Here is a 20,078-nt window from a genome sequence, read left to right as displayed (position 1 = left end):
TAAACGGCCATTACGATTGTGATGTATCAAACTGATTCGTATTGGGAACGCACACACAATTGTAGTCCTGGTACAATAAAAATCGAGGTAAAAACATATCTTACCAAAGGAAGTGATATTTTGTAGAGAAGGAAATTGAAAATGTGTCTGACACAAGTACAAAATGTTTAGGTTTAATTCTTTTAAAATCGGGGTCAGGATATGATTAATTCCAAACTTCCTCTAATTAAAGCATCCGTTTCAGCACTAAACGTTTCTGGGAAACATAGAAGCAACTACCAACATTGTTTACAGTAAAGAGAATGGATACAGAAACAGAGGCAGATAAATTTGGCCAGCACTGACCTTGCGCCCTTTCTTGTCCTTGACTTTTTCGATATTTGCACATCAATCGTGTGTATGTTAGAGCCAAACATTCTAAAAATACCAGTGCCTCATATTTTTACTGGCTTTTATTCAACAAAAAGCACAAACATAAATTCCCGTCATTAAGGAAAATTTGACTGTTCTGCTTGGGATCTGTATCTAAGTTGTAGCTTGATCATTTAGAAGCAGCAAGCCAACTAGTAAAAACAGGATATCCACATTCTTCAGACACAATTATTAATTCTGTGCACCAGGAAATGAAAGTGCTAAGTGATTGTGAAAGATACTCAGTCACCCAGTACATGCGTAAGGAAACAGATTCCTATTTGGACATGCAGAATTCTCTTTACCAATTTGAAAACTCTGTTTTATCCATTTTTGGCAGCACATAAAAAAACAAGTTTTGTTTCAACAGAAGGTTTGCTCGTTCTTTACTTCTACTAGCTGCAGTTTTGTACAAGTTTTGGAATATGTAGGTGTCTCTTGGAACATGTTCCATACTTTAAGGGACAAAACTTTTATAGAAAACTATATTTTTTTCAGAAATTTTAGTATCTCTAACTCCATACAAAAGAGAGCTATGCCTGCATCAAGACAATCATAGAGCTAACGTCATCATGCTATCTGTCTGTTTGTTTTTTTTATCTTGGACAATATTTAAAGCGTGATTGTGGTGCTGTGTTTGGCTGGTTGTGGGACGGACCCACAACCAGCCGCTCTTAGCTCCAGTCCCGAACCTTGGGTGGGATCCTCTGGCATCAGGGCAGACCCCCCCCCCCCCTGATGAAAGCATGGCAGGCTGCTGTGCCTGAACAGGCCCAACGCACCGACCTGAGGAACGCTGCCACCAGCTGCTTTAGGTGTCCTTAGGTGCATGCGCGCCCAACTTGCTGCCATTTAAAGGGCCCATGGCAGACAATTCTCTGTGGCGCTCTCTGATGACAGCTGGAGCAGCTCCCTATTTAAGGCTTCCTCCATTGCTCCTCAGACGCCTCAGCAATAGGTTGTCTCCATTGGCGTAGCTGTTTGCCTCTGTGTTCCTGATCCTTGCCTTCGTATTCCTGGTTCTGCTGTGTGTCGTCATGAGTTTCTGTGTCCTGTTCCTGGTTTTTTGCAAGTCTGGCCTGCTCCTGAGTTCTTGTCGTCATGGTCTGCCTTCCCTCATCTGTCTTCAGCATTTGGCCTGACCTGTTGTTCCTCTTCTCCTCACCCTTCGGATTGGACACCTGGCTTTGACTTCGGTTTGTACTTTGATGCTGCTTGACCTCCATCTGCCTTTCAACCACTGCCTACTCATCTACGTTCTTGAACTCTGCCTGCCCAGACATTTGCCTGGACCACGACACTGCACAAACTCTGCCTCCCTGACCACAGCCTGCACCAGTCTCTGCTGCCTGCCTTCTGCCCCGTCTATTGCTCGTACTAACTTTGTTTCTCTCCTGCTGGCCTGTAACTCTTTTATGTGATGGATTTACATCATCTCAGAGGCCTGCGCCATAGGTCCAGCCGGCCCCGGCAGCTGACGGCTCAACCTAAGAGGAATGAGGGCTGGTATTGGTGAAGCTGCTGTTGGGCCTCTGCTCCAGCCAGCTCTGCCTACCTGCTGCCAGTGGGGGAACCACAGGGCTCCTCCCTGTGAGTTGCGCCAATTCCACCCCGGCCCAAGGGTCGACTTCCACAACACGTGGCATATAGACAACACAGAAAAATAGTCTTCCACATATGCATGATTATGGCATATATACAATGAGTCTTCCAGCTGAATAACTGTGCACCCTAGGAAATAATAATGATTAATCTTGACTTTGGACAAGCCATGGTTTTGGAAATAATTATGTCCTCTCTCCCCCTACCACTCCTGCTCTGATGAGGCCAGCATTTTTCCTCTGCTAAACAAAACTGCTATCTTCATTTGTCGTATAAAGCTATCCTAAAGAACAGGAAAGTTAGAAAGACATCATCTTCATTTTTGCTTCCTCTATGAATTAGTTCCCTTGTAGAGGGCAAGTGCTCATTGAAACGTAATTCTAAAAGCTTTGACACAGTCATGAACTCTTTAATGCTAGATTACCCCTAACTACAGGTTATAGGGGATATTCAGATCCCACAGAGGCCTAAAAGGTGAATACATTATTTGGTTTTGTTTCTAAAATGTTATTCTTTTTGGAATTAGTTACTGACTCCCCAGTTCACAATACCACCAAACCTCATTTCAATTCTACAGATAGTTTGGCCTCTGCGCTTGGAAAACTGGTGGGGTCCAAACGTACCCTCATCTAAAATGCACTATTTTTTCACACCATTTTCATAGACCTTTTATGGACTTTTTTTATATGATTGTATTTCTGTGTCTGTTCTTTCTCAAACCCTGAAATGAGCATTAAACTGTAATGGTAACTTTAGAAAGTTTCTCTAAATAATGACATTGTCTGTAATGATGAGTAGATGAAAATGAATTGACTGAAGGAATCTAAGAATGGAACTGCCTGCATCTCTGCAGTACTTGGTGCTGCCTGGTCCTGTCTTATTCCTGCCTTGCTGGGTTCCAGTATTCCTTCCTTGTTCCTGTCCTGTTGTATTCTAGTCCTCCTGCTTTGTCATGTGCCAGTCTTTCTATCCAGCCCTGGTCTTTGTCTCCTTGGCTTCACTCCTCAGTTGATGACCTTGCACTGGATATTTCCTTGCCTACCTCAACCCTTGCCTGGACTTTGACTATGTCTTGCCTACTGCCTGCCCAAACACCAACCACTCTTGCTCTGTCATTGGCCTGCAACCTGCCACAGTATCCCTTCCTCACACCGGCCCAAGGGTCCACTCCGTGCCACGTTACATTTTATTTCCTGAAATCTTCACTCCAGCTTTATAGCATTCGCATTTCACTTATTTTTGTGATCATCATGTTCCCCTAAGGAGTCTAGAGAAGTTGATACAGATTTAACTGGTTAGTTGAAGGATCTCAAGCTCTTACGTGGCACCACCCGTGTATGTTTGAAACATTTTGGACCAGACTCCTACACTCTATTCCAGAAATATCGCTGGCAGGAAGCGTTGTCATCTATTAATCATATGTATTTAAAAATAAGCTTTAGAAACATAACACCCCTTTCCACACACGCAAAAATATGTGATTTATGCGGGGGGCTGGGTGTTCCACCAATATTTGACTATACTTAGTAGCGGCACCTTTTTTTCCTCTCTGCATTACCCCTGGGAAATGACAGGAGGGGAGGGACTGGATTAGGGAGCAGAGTAGATCCAATCTGCTCTCTACTGGGTAATGGCCAATAAAGTTGGAGCTCCAGCCCTGTATGCCTTGGCAAGAAATAATACAGAACACTCCTAGAACATGGTAATTCTCCATACCATTAACTCCATAATTTTAATTACTGTTGTTAGCACTGTGTTATATTTTGTCGTCTTTTTTTTCCTCCATTTCACCACTTTATGTCATGACAAAGTTTCCTGAATGTAAATCTCTTTCAGCCTTTTTCTCGCACTGGTGCTCATTCCTTGCCATGACGGTGGCAGAGGAGGTACAGCAGGTACAGGTGCTGTTCTCTGTCTGCTACCTGCTATAGGGAGGATGTGGGAGAGGGTCTGGGTCATGCTGTGACTGAGCCCTGCACTTAGTTGCAGGGAGTAGGGCTAACTCGGGGGAGGCAGGGCACTGGATGCTTACCTTGGTTTCTCCCACCCCCTCCCAAGGATGGCCTTGCATCTGAGTTTCTCTTCCTTTCTTTCTAGAAAAAAAGCACTGGACTTGAGAAAAGGTTAGAATTTTTTCCTTTTTATTTTTACTTAATGGAATAAACTCCTAGTGCATTCTCTGTTTTTAATAGCACTGAGCGTGATAAAGCATTTTTGGGTAATATACAGCTAACTAGCTACCACATCTGGAAGAAATTCTTTCCATCAGCCAGTCAACTGTGAGATATCATTTTGTCATTATTTGACAGAAGTATTTCCAAAAATGTAGATGAGAATTTATTAGTTTTTTAAAATGCTATTTATATAAAGCAATAGTCCCTCTGGTAGCAGGCTGTACAGAAAGAATTGTCTTTTTGCTAGAGGTCACAAGGCATTAAACTGTAATTGTGGGCTCCATGCAGGAAAAGGAATTCTAGAATGAGAGCTCATGATATGAGGCTGGAAGAAAGGTGATGGAACCAAAAAAAGTAACAGAATTCAAGATAGCATGGGATAAACGCAGACCATCCTTGTTACAAAGAAGTGAGGGGGGAGCCAGCCAGAGATAGTCTGTGTCATTGCACCAGGAAGTAAATCGGGCAGACTAGATGGCCCCTTCTGCCCTTATCTCCTGTCATATTCTTTGTTTCTATAACGCAAGGATTTCTTCAGATAAAGGGTTTTAGCCAGGAGGCAAAAATGATAACAGCATTCAAGAAAGCATGGAACAAGCACAGAAGATCCTTAGCAGAGGAGAACTAAGGATAAAGTTCCAGATGAGCAAGGTCCACATTCTTGCAGTAGGCAGTAAAACCAGGTGGTCTTCGTCTGCCATTCTCTGCTACAGCTATCAGTTAACAAATGTTTGAGGTCCAAACTTGACAGAAGGACTGATATTTTAAACCTGATTTGGGCAAAAAGATGTATGGGCTCCTGAGAATTATATAGCGCATGGGTGGAAATATGACAACAGAGCTGAGACATTTGTCTCAACATTCTCACCTTGAGTCTATACAGTCTCTTCTTCAAATCCTTTTGTAAGGCTTTCAGGTTAAAGGAGAAGGTCTCGTTCAGCTATTAACAATCCCAAACAAATTCAGACTGCTTTCCTGCAAATTACTCTTCCTTGCTTCAGCTTTCTGGAAGCCTTCATAGGTGCTGAACACCAAAACTAGTAGCTCAAATCCATTTTTCGCAGGCCCCCTCCCCATGTCCTAACCATTCACGCGTACCCAGGAGGTGGATGTTCATATGTTTCTGAAATACTGTATAACTGGAAAGAGCATTGTGATTTTGTTTATAAGTAATATGCTATGAATGTAAAAAATATTGGGGGGGGAGGGGTTTTGTACTGATCTCTTAAGCACATAGTACTGCACCTCTTAGTGATGACAGTTTAGCATTATTCAGCTGCAGTAATTATGAAGTTTATGGATTTAATTTGATATAAGCATCTGTAATACTAAGAAACATCTACATCGAATTCACACTTAGAAATATTCATGAATGCTGTCATTAGAATATACAAGGCAACTTTTGATAGTACTGGTCTAAAATATACTAATAAAACTGAGTCCATCCGTCTATACTAAGGAAAACAAAATTATCAGGTAAGTAATTTCTCCAATTCTGAAACTAAATTTTCAAAATCCCCAGACAACAAAAGTCAAATGTATAATACACTTGCATTATCTACATGTTCTTGACTTGCTTTCCACAAATAAGCTGACATCCTCCCATTGACATTTGTAAGCTGTGCAGTACTGTGCTCTTGTTCCAGATCAGACATTTCAAAAACATCTAAAATTCCTGCTACAGTATTTCTACAACATGTATATGAACCTAGTATCAGGCCTGTAAAAGGCAAACAGTGTTAATGTACAGTATTTGAGGAAACTAACCATGAAGATACCACATTATGCAGGAAGCAAGGCAGATGAACACAGGGATATAAAAAAGCAAATATTCTTATACTTGAAACTTGGCTAAAATACAACACAGCAGTGTTTCTTTCTGCAATTTGAGACTTCGAAGGCATGTATCACTCTTTAGGGCACTCGGTTTGGAAATTAGCCTGTACTATATTATCTGTAAGGAAATATATTTCTATTACTTTATTATATTAATGGGGAGAGCACTAGAGGTAGTATACTTGGCTTTCAGTAAGGCCTTTGACACGGTTGTGCAAAGGTGACTTTTATAAATAAACTGAGCACCCATGGTACAGGCCCTAAAGTGAGTGGATTAGAAACTGGTTCAGTGGGAGGTGACAGAAGGTAATGGTAAAGGGAATTCACTCCAAGCTGAGGGGCATCACAAGTGGTGTGCTGCAGGGATTGGCCCTTTGACCAGTTCCTTTCAAGAGTTTTATAAGTAATATTGCAGAAAGACTGTTGAAAGGCTTGTCTTTTTGTGGATGATACAAAAATCTGGAACAGTAGACAAATGCACATGCTCGATCTAAAATATGTTTCAACGTATGCTAAAATATTCACGCATTTTCAAAAGAGATGTGAGAATGGATTCTCAATTTTGCCACTACTTATTCAGCTAAGTGGTGGCAAAGGCATCACTTAGGCCTGGATTTATCAAAATGCACTAGGGCAGTGGTCCCCAAACCTGTCCTGGGTGCCCACCAGCCAGTCGGGGTTTCAGGATATCCACAATGAATATGCATGAGAGAAAATTGGTGTGCACTGCCTCCATGACATGCAAATTTTCTCTCATGCATATTCATTGTGGATATCCTGAAAACCTGACTGGCTGGTGGGCCCCCAGGACAGGGTTGGGGACCACTGCACTAGGAAGTCCATCAAGCTAGGTTGAGAGAACATTGCTCAAATCTCATCTTTTGAGTGAGTTTTCTCACGCCGAAGGTCCTCAAATCTTCACAAGAGAACAGTGTTCTGTTCATACATCTTACTTTGAATGTCAAAGTAGCCCCTAACCCCCTATACTAATATCTAAACCTCACCTCAAGTTACTAGGTGGGCCTCCCATAGAGATATAAATACCTATCTAGGGTGAGGTCTCTCCTCTCTCTCTGGCATTTGAGAACACATCGCAAAATGCAATAGCATTTTGATAAATGACCCTATTAGTCGGATAAGTCTCAAAGTACTGCTTAGCTGGCTAAGTAGAATTTTAACACTTATACGGTTGTCTTACATAGCTGGATAAGTAGCATTTTTTGAAACTTGTCCATCTAAGTGGCAGCAAAGTCACCCTTTTAGCTAGGTAAGTCAAAATTTATACACATTTCTATATGCATCTATTTCTGCTTTTAATTTTAATTATTTACACGTATTTTGCTTAGCGTTTGGTGGCTTGTTGCAACTTTTGTATTAAGTGTGCATGAAGGAAATTATCAGTTTTACCAATTAGCCCACTAGTTTGCCCAGTCTCTCTCTAAGTCACCAAGACCCTACCACTTCAGTATGAACTCCCCCCACTTTACCCAGATCCCTAACTCAGTTAGTCAGTATTTGGCAATGAGGACTTTTATTCTAACTTTTGCCAGATAATGACCACATGTAAATATATGCAAGTAAGTGACTTATGCGTTCCACTTTGGCAGGTTGTAAAATAGCAACTTATGAGTAAATGTTGGCCCCTCCCAGGAACACCCCTAGACTGTCCCTTTTTTTAGAAGCATATTTTTGCTCATGAACCACTTACATGTAAGTTTATGAAATAGCATGTACTCGTGTACATGCTATGTTAGAAACATAAGACCTAATTTTATGCATATAACCTTGAAAATTCACCTTCAAAGGAGCAGTACAGTACAGATGGTGAAAATTTCCTAAGAACAAAATAAGTATCTGAGGGTGGTCATAGCTGATGACCTCATGATGACCAATAGGTGGATAACGTTGTGGCAAAAGCCAGAATGATGCTTTAGTGCATAAGGAAAGGAATTAGCAGAAAAATGGAGATGATATTGCCCCTATATAGGTCTCTAGTGGGCCCTCACTTGGAAAAATGTACACTATTCTGGAGACTGCACTTTCAATGAAAATGGTTCAGTCCAGAATGTGGCTATTAAAATGCTCAGTGGTCTTCATTCTAAAGTATATGGGGACAAAGAACTAAACATATATACCCTAGAGGAAAAGTAGGATGGGGAAATATGATGAGACATTTATATACGTTATAAAATCGGCTACTCATGCGCACCTGAGTGCTGACTCGCGCACGCAAGAGCGGGAGATTTTAGCACAAGTGCGCAGCGACGAACTGGGCCTTTCCCCAGTTCCCTCCCAGTCACTCCAATATTGGAGTGGACTGGGGGGAAACTTCCTAAAACCCCCTACTTACCCTGCCTGCCTTTTTGCTATCTTCTCCAACCCCTAAAACTCCTCTAGCTAGGTTTGGGGTTTTTTTTTGGTTTATATACTTGCCCGCTGTCCGGAGAGTAGTAATTTGAGCTGGCGCACGCTGTCCCGGCCAGCTCCTTTTTTGTTGAAGCCAGTCTTCGGTGGGTACCAGGAGATATGTGCGTGGCCGGGACCATTTAAAAATCCCTACGCACATGTGGCCTGGCCATGCACGTATCTCCCTGTTTTTACGTGCACCAGCATTTTAAAATTTACCCATTAATTAGATAGGGAAAAAAAAATTCTAAACTACTCCTAGAGGGTCTCATATCCTTTAAGGCAGGGCTTCCCAAACCTGCCTGGGGACCCCACAGCCAGTTGGGGTTTCAAGATATCTGTAATGAATATTAATGAGATAAATCTGTATACCATGGAGATTCACTATATGCAAACTTATCTCATGCACATTCATTGTGGATATCACAAAAACCCAACTGGCTCTGGGGTCCCAGGATAGGTTTGGGAAGCCCTGCTCTAAGATATGTTTCACTGTGATTGCACCTACAGTTGGAAACTCTACTAACAATTCTTGTGTCACACCCCCAATGTCTGTCCTGAGTTCCAAAATATCACAACCTCCCCTTCAGGGTCCAATTTCTCCTTTTTTCATAAAGTCCATAAACTGTGCACAGAAAGGAATGTCCACTGGTAATTCAGCCTTCCTATTACCTAATAATCTATTAACCACCCTAAATAATTCCCTAATTGTATTATCAGCTGATATTATATAATAGGAAACGGTTTCTTTCTTCTTTGTAATTACCAGACATCGATACCTATTTGCTAACCCTCCATCCTCTAAAAGTATCTGACTTTATCCATTTTCATCTACATTCAAGCCTCCTGACCATGCTCCACATTTGCCACAGCTCATCATCAAACCACCAGAAAGGTTAAATATTTACTAGAATCCATTTTTGAGGTGCATTAGTATCTAACGCATTCAGAACTGATTCACTTCAGTTAAACTGCTCATCTAGCTGTCCTTCTAAACCTCCTGTGAAGCATTCTCCTTAACAGGAGCTAAATACCTCCCCAAGTATCCATCTATTTAACCTGACTTCAATAACCCTCCTTCCCTTCTGGCCTCAAATTTACTACTTGTCTACCAACAAAGAAGAAAAAAGCTCACTGATCTGACCAAGGAATCAAGTCAACGCTTTTACAGTGCAGCCTAGTATTAATCAATATTTGCTCAGAACCAATGACCAAATCCAAAATGTGATCTGCTTCATGTGTAAGGCTCTCCACCTACTGTTTAACTCCATAACAATAAAGTAACCTCAAAATGTACTTCAGAAAAAGTAACCTCGCTGTAGTTGATATTAAAATCCCCTAGAACTAACAAAGCAATTCCGTTCCATTATTATTTCATTAATCCTGGAGGAATTCTGCGCTATTGTGGAGTGCAGAATTCCCCCACCCCCCCCTGCATAAAATTCACAAATTCTGTGCAGAAAAGGACAGAGGAGACCCCGGCATGCTGCGAGCAGAGTGTGTCTCACTCGCGGCGAGGAAGAAGGCCCCGGCGGGTCGTGCTCTGCTCATGGCGAAGATGAAGGCCCTGGAGGGACACAAGCGGGATGCGCTCCGCTCTCGGCAAAGATGAAGGCCCCGGCATGCCGCGAGTGGGACGCGCTCAGCTTCTGGCGAAGATGAAGGCCCCAGATCGGAGCAAGTCCTGCTTGCAGCAAAGATGAAGGCCCTGGTGAGATTGAGTGTGTGTAGAGAAGTGTGTGTGTATGAGAGAGAGCGGGAGCTGTGAGAGAACAGGTGTGTGAGAGAGAGCATGGGGGCTGCTTGAGCGTGGATGCCAGAGAGAGGGAGCCTACATGAGATTGTGAAGGAGTGTGAGATTGGGAGCTGGTGTACATGAAAAAGAGATTGTATGTGGTTGAGAGTGCTTGTGAGAGAGTGTGCCTGTGTGAAGAGATTGTGTATGTGTGAGAGAGAGCCTGCGTGAAGGGGTGTGTTTGAGAGAGAAAGGGAGCCTGTGTGGGTGTGTATGCAAGAGAGAGAGGGACCGTGTATGAGAGGATGTGTGTGCGCAAAAGAGAGAAAAGATGGATCCTGTAAGTGGAGATGTGTGGTTTGCAAGAGAGAGGGACTGTATGAGGGATGTATGTGCTCAAGAAAGTGAGGGAGCCTTCATGAGGGGGGTGTGTGAGAGAGTGAGGGAGCCTGTATAAGGGTGTGTGTGTATGTGTACTAGAGAGAAGAATCCTGTGTGTGAGAGAGAGAGGGACAGAGGGAGCCTGTGTGAAGGGCAGCACGCTGGGAGTGGAAATAGAGTATAGGGTTAGAAGTGGAGGGGAGATATACTGGCAGGTGGAGGAATTGGGGCCTAAAAGGACAAAGTGGCCAGGGGAGTAGGGAGAGAGAGTGAAAGGGACATTCTATACTCCTCGGAAAATTTGCAAAAAAATTTAAAATCCGTGTACAAAAACTTAAAATTCTACATAAGAACATAGATTGCCATGCTGGGTCAGACCAAGGGTCCATCAAGCCCAGCATCCTGTTTCCAACAGAGGCCAAACCAGGCCACAAGAACCTGGCAAGTACCCAAACACTAAGAAGATCCCATGCTACTGGTGGTTTCCACTATATTTGCTATTTTTCGGATATTGTCAGAACCATTCTGCCCGGAATAAAGCTGGCTTGTTCGGTATGGATTAATCTGGCTATAATCTTATTCAGGCGAGATGCCATAATTTTGGCTAAGAGCTTAAGATCCACATTAATGAAGGATACTGGGCGGAACGAGCCACACTTCTTTAAATCCCGCCCTGGTTTACCCAAAATGGTAATTCTGGCTACATTTGCCCCTATTCCCAAAGGATGGCCCTCTCTCAGGGAGTTAAATAACCGAGTTAAAGGAGGCGCCAGAGAAGGTGCCAATTTCTTATAAAATTGTGGTGTGTAGCCATCCAATCCGGGAGCCTTGTTAGCTTTCAGGTCTTTAATGGCGTACAGAATTTCCATAGAAGAGATTTCTTTGTCAATAGATCTCGTTCCTCTTCTGTGAGAGAGGGAAAGGGATTTCGGCTAGATATTGGTCAATTTGCTTCTCTGATATACCAGCAGTTTCACAATATAACTCCCCATAAAATTGTTGAAATCTCTTCTGGGTATCAGGGGGAGAAGTGATCATTAGGCCATCTGAGCCTTCAATTTCTGAGATTTGGTTTTGCATTACCTTTTGTTTCAGGTACCTGGCAAGGAGTCGTCCTGATCTATTCCCCCATTCAAATTTTTCCTACATAACAAATGATAGTTTGGCCACTAATTCTGCATCAGCCATGCCCTGGAGCTCACATCTAGCTTTCTGCAATTTTGCATAGGTGGTCTTAGATAGTGTATGTTTGTGGGACTTTGATAATGTCTCAATTTCCTCTATCGCTTTTTGCTTCTCCCACTGGTAATTTTCTTGCAATGTGCTCCTCGGGAGATAAATTGACTCCTCAGTACTGCCTTTAAACATTCCCACACCTCTGCAGGGTCACCTTCATTGGTATGCAAATACTCCTTAATCTCCTTTTGCAAAGAAGTACAAAACCTTTCATCAAGAAGGAGGGTGTCATTCAGTTTCCACGGGCGGAATCCCAATTCTTTATTAGAAAGTCCCACCGCAATGCCAACAGATGCATGATCCGACCACGTTATAGCATCAATACATGTCTGTGTAACTCTGCCCTCCAGCCGCTTATCTACTAAAAAATAATCAATCCTTGAGTAGGAGCAATGTGATGTGGAGAAAAAGGTGTAATTTTTACCGGCTGGATATTTTTGGGGCCAGATATCTAGTAAGTGCCACTTTTTCATGAAGGTTTTCAACCTCCCTCTAGCTGGGCCAGTCCCCTTTCTGCTCCCGCCCGAGTTATGTAGCTCTGGATTAATGGTCAAATTAAAATCTCCTGTTATTATTAAGTTCCCATCCCTTCCTTTTGTATTAGTTGATCAATCTGTTCAAAAAAGGCCTGTTGATCATTGTTTGGAGCATATACGTTTAGTAAGGTGTATATTTCCCCCTTCAATTCAAATTTAACCAGGATATACCTTCCATGCACATCCTCTATATGTTTGCATATTTTATAATCCTGACCCTGTTTGAAAAGTATGCTCACGCCAGTATATTTACTATCCTTGTTTGTGGCAGAAAAGAATTTATATGCAAACCCTGGCCAGGCCAGTAAATGCTCATAACGACGTCTAATATGTGTCTCTTGTAAACAAATAATCATAGCTGCATTAGACTGTATGTTTTATTTAAGAAGGTGTATTTTGCGCGAGATGTTGAGACCTTTAACGTTTAAGGAAAACAACTGTAATGCCATCATTCATATACTCTTGTACAATGAGACTCCTCCCTCCTTAAGAGAGCACCCGCATAATAATTAAACAATTGCCCTTCCTGAAATCCTCAGCCAAAGATTGTGCCCCAAACCTCTTCCCTGTTTGTGTGAAAAGCTGCAACTCTCTAAAGCTACCTTTCCCTGCCCCTATACCATGAGTGCCTTCTACCTTTCTCCCCCCTCCCACTCCCCTTCCCCTGTTTCAAACGCCATATTCTTATGGCATTCCTGCCTAAGCCAGAATAGTCAGTAAATGACTGGGAGTGAACATCAACCCCCAACAAAACTCCTGGGCAGCAGATAAGACGCCCTCCACTCTCCCTCCCTTGCCATCTGACCTTGTGTGAACTAATAAAAGTCCAACATATTAAACTTGTAAACTACTGCAAACAACTGTCTTTGTCTTCTGTGTGAACAGTCATCCACGTCTGGAATTATGTTACCGGAGCATGGCCAGGATCCTCAGGCTTTCTGGTTTCACCGTCTCGCTGATGCCACTTCTCCCCTGACCCTCCAGTGCTTGGTGCGAGTCCGACTCGGTGTGCCGGCGAAGACGACGACCTCCCTTCTCAATTCTTTGCCAGTGCAGGTATTAGGAAGCGCTAGGAGAGCGGTTCTGCTTTCCAGGGGATTATGTGTTCTTGGACTATGGCTCGATCCCAGAGGAACTCCGAAGAGGTGCTTCGGCGGGCGAGACATGCCCGAGCATGGGCTGGACAGGGGCGAGGCTGGACTGAAGACAGAAGACTGAAGATACTGACCCTCCTCCGGACCTGCACGCTTCGGGAAGACCAGCAATGCAATGGTGGTCTTATGAACAGTCCTCCGATGGTTCCAAGCCCTTTCGGACCTGCCACTGGGTAACGGCAAGAAGCGGCAGGCCGGATAGGGGCCAGGGCAATGAAGACCGGAACATGGAGATTCAGAGGAAGACTCAGGAACGAGGTACTTGGATGCACAGACGAAGACTCAGGAACAAGGTACTTGGATACACAGACGAAGACTCAGGAACGAGGTACTTGGAAGAAGCTTCAAGGTATACAGAAGACTCAGGCAAGGTTCAAGGTATACAGAAGACTCAGGCAAGGTTCAAGGTATTCAGAAGACTGAGGCAAGGTTCAAGGAATTTAGGAGAGTCAAAGTACTGGGTTGAGACTGCGACGCAGCACGCCCTACACAGTCCACCTGCGGAACTGTTGACAGATCACGCTGGACTCGAAGAGCCTCTAGACGAGATGTGGAGTAATGAAAGGAATATGTCTTAGAAGCTGTAGAGGCCTGCACCGGAGTGCGCCCTATGCAGCCGCCAGTGGTTGGTCGTGGACCACGCTGGGACGGCACAGGTTCTGGCAGAGTCTTTGGCACAGTCAGAGCAAGCACAAGGGACTCCGTAGACCAGGGATAAGGACAGAAGCGGAAGTCTCTCGGAGGCTTGTGCTGCAGAAGTGAGGAAGGCATTGCACCACGAGGCGCCCTACACAGCCCGCCCATGGGGATGGTCATGGACCATGACATGGCACGCCAGGAAGGGTGGCAGCGAGGAACCAGGGGTTCAGGACAACTAGACTGGAACACGGACATCAGGATCAGGAGAACAAGCATCTGGACTGGATCATGGACATCAGGAACAGCAGGCAGACATCTGGACTGGAACACGGAGTACAGGATCAGGAGACAGACCTCAGAAATGGATCACGGACATCTGGACAAGACATGGAGCTCCAATGAAGTACAGGAAACACAGGACCTTGAAGAAGTGCTGGAACAGGGACGACTCCTGGAGTGAAGGACAGAAGGATCCCAGGAGTGTCTAACTCCTTGCGAAGGCAACACTGGACTGAGCGCTGGGCCCTTTTGTAGGGCTGAAGAGGCCAACGCCTGGGGAGGAGCTATGAGAGGGCCACACTTGGCTGGCTCTTGAAAAGGAGAAGAGAGGCGCACACCCGTGCCTAAGAAGAGCTGGAGGAGAGAAGCAGGATTGTTGGTGGCATTCTCCCAGCCATGTGGAAGGCCCAAGAAGCAGGCAGCGGGAGCAGCCCTGCCAAGAAGCTGAAGCAAGGCAGGCTGCAGGAGTGGCTTCCAGCCATGAAGAAATCAAGCAGGGAGAGTAGGAGGACTGCAGGCACCGGCAGGGACGGCTTCCCTACCGGGCAAGGACCCAGGCAGCAGCAGGCACTGGCAGGAACAGCTTCCCTGCCAGATGAAGACCCCGGCACAGCAAGGACGACTTCCTTGCCTCCCGAGGACCCCAGGGAGAGCAGGAACGGCAGCGGTGGCCCCGACCGTGAGGGAGAGCTCCTGGCGGCTCGGCCCTGCCGCACAGAGCAGGAGGCAGCCGGGGAGGAGCTCGGACACAGCGGCACGACTGCCGCGGAGGGAAAGGCGAGGGTCAGGGCACGAAGAAGGCAGGTATAGTCAGTCCAGGCAATAGTCACGATATAGAGCAGGCAAACGTGGTCAGGGCACGGAGAAGGCAGGCGTGGTCAGGCAATGCAGAGGTCCGGGACTGGAGAGAAGCTGAAGAGTAGTCAGGCGTAGCGGAGGTCTGGGGCTGGAGAGAAGCTGAAGAGTAGTCAGGCATAGCGGAGGTCCGGGGCTGGAGAGAATCTGAAGAGTAGTCAGGCGTAGCGGAGGTCCAGGGCTGGAAAGAAGCTGAAGAGTATTCAGGCACAGCAAAGGTCCGGGGCTGGAGAGAAACTCAAAAGTAGTCAGGCGTAGCGAAGGTCAAGTCCAGGGAGTCAATCCAACACATAGACAAATAGGAATTAGGAGAACAGGAACCGGGAACCACAGGAAGACAGGAACACATGAAGAGACGATCCAAAGGATAGCAACGAGTATTCGGAGTACGCGGAGACCTCAGGGAGGAGGAATAGCCTAGTGGTTAGAGCAGTGGACTATGAACCAGGAGACCAGGGTTCAAGTCCTGCTGTCGCTCCTTGTGACCTTGGGCAAGTCACTTTACCCTCCATTGCCTCAGGTACAATCTTAAGATTGTAAGCCCTCTGGGGATAGAAAAATACCTACAGTACCTGAATGCAAACTGGTGTAATATCTCAATTGAGATTGAATGTCGGTATATAAAAATAAATGAATGAGCGAGGCCTGAGCTTATATATGCTGAAGAGTTTAACATCAGCATCTGGGTCTGTGGCCAGGTTCCTGCCGCAGGCCCTTTAAAAGAATCACACGTGCCTAGGAAGTGGCACAGTGCTGGTGATGGTGTCTCTGTGTGGGCCAACGAGCAGGGACAACCTGGTGGGCAACATGGCAGGGCCAGAGGCACCAGAGGGAACCCAAGATCAGAGCTAGCAGCCCACCCTCACCAGCAAATAGGAGTCAACAGCTGGAGGCTCTCTAAAGAGGTTGCTGCAGGTGGCATTGCAATAAAAAAGTTTACCAAGGACACAGAGACAATGTATTTCTTATGAATAATAGCCTTTATTTCTTACTTCTTATTTATTATATATATATATATCTTATGCATAAGGAAGTCAGGTCTCGTAGGCCTGACTTAATTTGTGATCGAATTTGGTCATTCTTAAATATCTTTCTCCCCAGTAATTAAGACAACACTCCTTTGAATTAGTCACGTGATTACAGGAAAACATTTGTTTAGACATTTTGCTACTTCTAACATTTCACAGAGCCCTGGGAAACCAACTAACCTTGAAGAGATCTACATTTTATAGCTTTTTTTCCTGGGAGCATGCAACTTCAAAAGATACATCCTTTCTTTTATTTATTTAGAGAAAGAGAGACAGAAAATCAGAATATCGTAATTTACAAGCCAGCAGTTCCCCCTGGACCTCAGATGGTGCATCTGTATTGAACTGATGGCCCCAATATTTCTTTATTATCGCAGCATACATAACAATTTTTCACCAAGGGACATGTTTAAATGATATTTACACAAGATCTTGGGCTTCTCTGAAGAAGTCATGCCTCCCTTAATTAAAATGCACTATTTTCCAGTAGCTAAATGCTACAGTAAAGATCAAGGCATGGTGGACATAAGAACATAAGAAGAAGAACATAAGAACATGCCATACTGGGTCAGACCAAGGGTCCATCAAGCCCAGCATCCTGTTTCCAATCCAGGCCATAAGAACCTGGCAAGTACCCAAAAACTAAGTCTATTCCATGTTACCGTTGCTAGTAATAGCAGTGGAGGATTGGCAGCAAACAATGGACAGTCTGTAGCTGACGCAATTGGAAGAGTCATTTACGGAGGAAGGATTCAGCAAAGCTACGTAGCTAGTGACACTTGTGCTGGAGTCTAACAAGGAGATGATTCTGAGAAACATTTTCCATCATAAAGCTAATATTTTCTTTGGATGCAGATATTCCTAGATATGTGCCAGGTACCAAGCTAGGTGCAAGTAATTTCTAGTCTTGCAACAGGTGTTAGCACTTCAAGGGGAGCTTGTTTGTTTTTTAAATTCCTTGCAAGTGCCTGGTCATGTTACAGGCAAATCAGTATAACAGTTGGAAAATCAAGTAAAGGGGAAAAACTTGAGATTTATAAACTTTCCAAGAGATCCTTTAATTACACCATGTGACATGTGGACGAAATATCTGGCCCAAACATTGAAGCTATCAGAACAGACTTTTCCACCACTGTCTAGGATTTATTATATCCTACCTTATAAGAAGAAGGTAGAATTAAACAAGGGATTTCAGAAGTAAAAAGTCATGGGATAGGTGGCGATGTCCTTTCGTGGATTGCAAACTGGCTAAAAGGAAACAGAGTAGGATTAAATGGACAATTTTCTCAGTGGAAGGGAGTGGGCAGTGGAGTACCTCAGGGATCTGTATTGGGACCTTACTTTTCAATATATTTTTAAATGATCTGGAAAGAAATACGAGTGAGGTAATCAAATTTGCAGATGATACAAAATTCTTCAGAGTAGTTAAATCTCAAGCAGATTGTGTTAAATTGCAGGAAGACCTTGTGAGACTGGAAAATTGGGCATCGAAATGGCAGATGAAATTTAATGTGGATAAATGCAAGGTGATGCATATAGGGAAAAATAACCCATGCTACAGTTATACAATGTTAGGGTCCATATTAGGTGCTACCACCCAAGAAAGAGATCTAGGCTTCATAGTGGATAACACATTGAAATCGTTGGTTCAGTGTGCTGCGGCAGTCAAAAAAGCAAACAGAATGTTGGAAATTATTAGGAAAGGAATGGTGAATAAAACAGAAAATGTCATAATAACTCTGTATTTCTCCATGGTGAGACCGCAACTTGAATATTGTGTACAATTCTAGTCGCCGCATCTCAAAAAAGATATAATTGTGATGGAGAAGGTACAGAGAAGGGCGACTAAAATGATAAGGGGAATGAAACAACTCCCCTATGAGGAAAGACTAAAGAGGTTAGGACTTTTCAACTTGGAGAAGAGAAGGCTGAGGGGGGATATGATTGAAGTGTTTAAAATCACGAGAGGTCTAGAACAGGTAGATGTGAATCGGTTATTTACTCTTTCAGATAATAGAAAGACTAGGAGGCACTCCATGAAGTTAGCATGTGGCACATTTAAAACTAATCGGAGAAAGTTCTTTTTCACTCAATGCACAATTAAACTCTGGAATTTGTTGCCAGAGGATGTGGTTAGTGCAGTTAGTATAGCTGTGTTTAAAAAAGGATTGGATACGTTCTTGGAGGAGAAGTCCATTACCTGCTATTAATTAAGTTGACTTAGAAAATAGCCACTGCTATTACTAGCAACAGTAACATGGAATAGACTTATTTGGGTACTTGCCAGGTTCCTGTGGCCTGGATTGGCCACTGTTGGAAACCGGATGCTGGGCTTGATGGACCCTTGGTCTGACCCAGTATGGAATGTTCTTATGTTCTTAACATAGAAACATAGAAATGACAGCAGAAAAAGACCAATCATCCCATCCAGTCTGCCCAGAAAGCTCCCACACTTATTTTTCCATACTTATCTGTTTGACTGAACACCAGGTTCAGGGCCCTTGTTAGTAACTGTTTGATTCAAATTCCCTGCCATCCCCCTGACATTGATGCAGAGAGTAATGTTGGAGTTGCATCAAAGGTGAGCATAAGGCTTAATTGTTACGGGTAGTAACCACTGCATCAAGCAAGTTACCCTGATGCTTGTTTATCCAGACTGCACAGATCCATGCCTTGTTGGTTGTTGTCTGAATGTAAATCCTCTTTCCACATTTCTCCCTGCCATTGAAGCAGAGAGCAACGCTGTATATGCATTCAAAATGAAATATCAGGCTTAATTGGTTTAGGGTAGTAACCATCGCAATAAGCAAGCTACCTCCACGCTTATTTGTTTACCCAGACTGTGTAGTTCAGTCCTTGTTGGTTGTTGTCAGAATGCAAATCCTCTTTTCGACATTTCCCCTTGCCATTGAAGCAGAGAGCAATGTTGGAGTTGCATTAATCATGTGAAGGCTTTTTGAGTAAGGGTAGTAATTACCAGATAGTAGCCTCCATTCCAGCAAGCCACCCCCATGGCTCCTCTTCATTCCCATCTTCTAGCCTTTATGGATCCACTGTGTTTATCCCATGCCTCTTTGAAATCCTTCACAGTTTTAGTCTTCACCACTTCCTCTAAGAGAAAGGAAGTGATGATCCCCTTGTACAGGGCCTTGGTAAGACCTCACTTGGAGTACTGTGTTCAGTTCTGGAGACCATATCTCGAAAGGGACAGAGACAGGATGGAAGCAGTCCAGAGAAGGGTTAAATGGATATTTTGGCAGAAGGACAATTTTGAGTTGAATAGACATATGACAGTTCATGGAATTAGAACTTGGAATGTAATCCCAGACCACAGCCAATGAGGAGCAGGGGATCGATTGCTAATAAACTTTTTAAAATTAGGTATAAAAAAAAAGTTGTCTTTTATGTACTGTCAAACAGGCAGAGCGAGGCAAAGACAAAATGACACAGCAATGAGGTGAGGTTCCTACCCAGCCACAAAGGAAAGAGCAGTTGCAGTTAGATTGTAATTTTCCCTCATAGCCATAATCTGTAGAATAGTAATTATATAGCAGTGCCGAGAAAGCAGCGGTTTGTTATTTTGTAGTGAGGGAAAAGAGTGTGAGTTTCAAGTATTTTCTGACCTTTTGTTTTATTTATAGCTAGAAGAACATTATTTGGAATAGTATCTGCATACCTTGAGTATCAGGCTAACTTAGTTGAAGGGAATTCAGAGGATTTGTCACAAGTTTACATAGAGCAGAGTGGGAATTTATAAATATTTTTTAAGAGAATTGGGGTTTCCTAGCGCTTGAAGCAAATGGACG

The 20,078-nt window shown here is 43.8% G+C and overlaps 1 protein-coding gene across 5 annotated transcripts in view; it reads right to left on the bottom strand.

Annotated features, from left to right (window-relative positions):
- LIFR (LIF receptor subunit alpha) overlaps positions 1-20,078 on the bottom strand; it is a 358,981-nt gene that overhangs the window by 269,126 nt on the left and 69,777 nt on the right. The gene's annotated exons all lie outside the window — the stretch shown is intronic.

This window comes from Rhinatrema bivittatum, chromosome 1, assembly GCF_901001135.1.
Source record: "Rhinatrema bivittatum chromosome 1, aRhiBiv1.1, whole genome shotgun sequence".
NCBI classification, from domain to species: domain Eukaryota; kingdom Metazoa; phylum Chordata; class Amphibia; order Gymnophiona; family Rhinatrematidae; genus Rhinatrema; species Rhinatrema bivittatum.
This window is presented reverse-complemented; position numbering and strand designations above follow the sequence as displayed.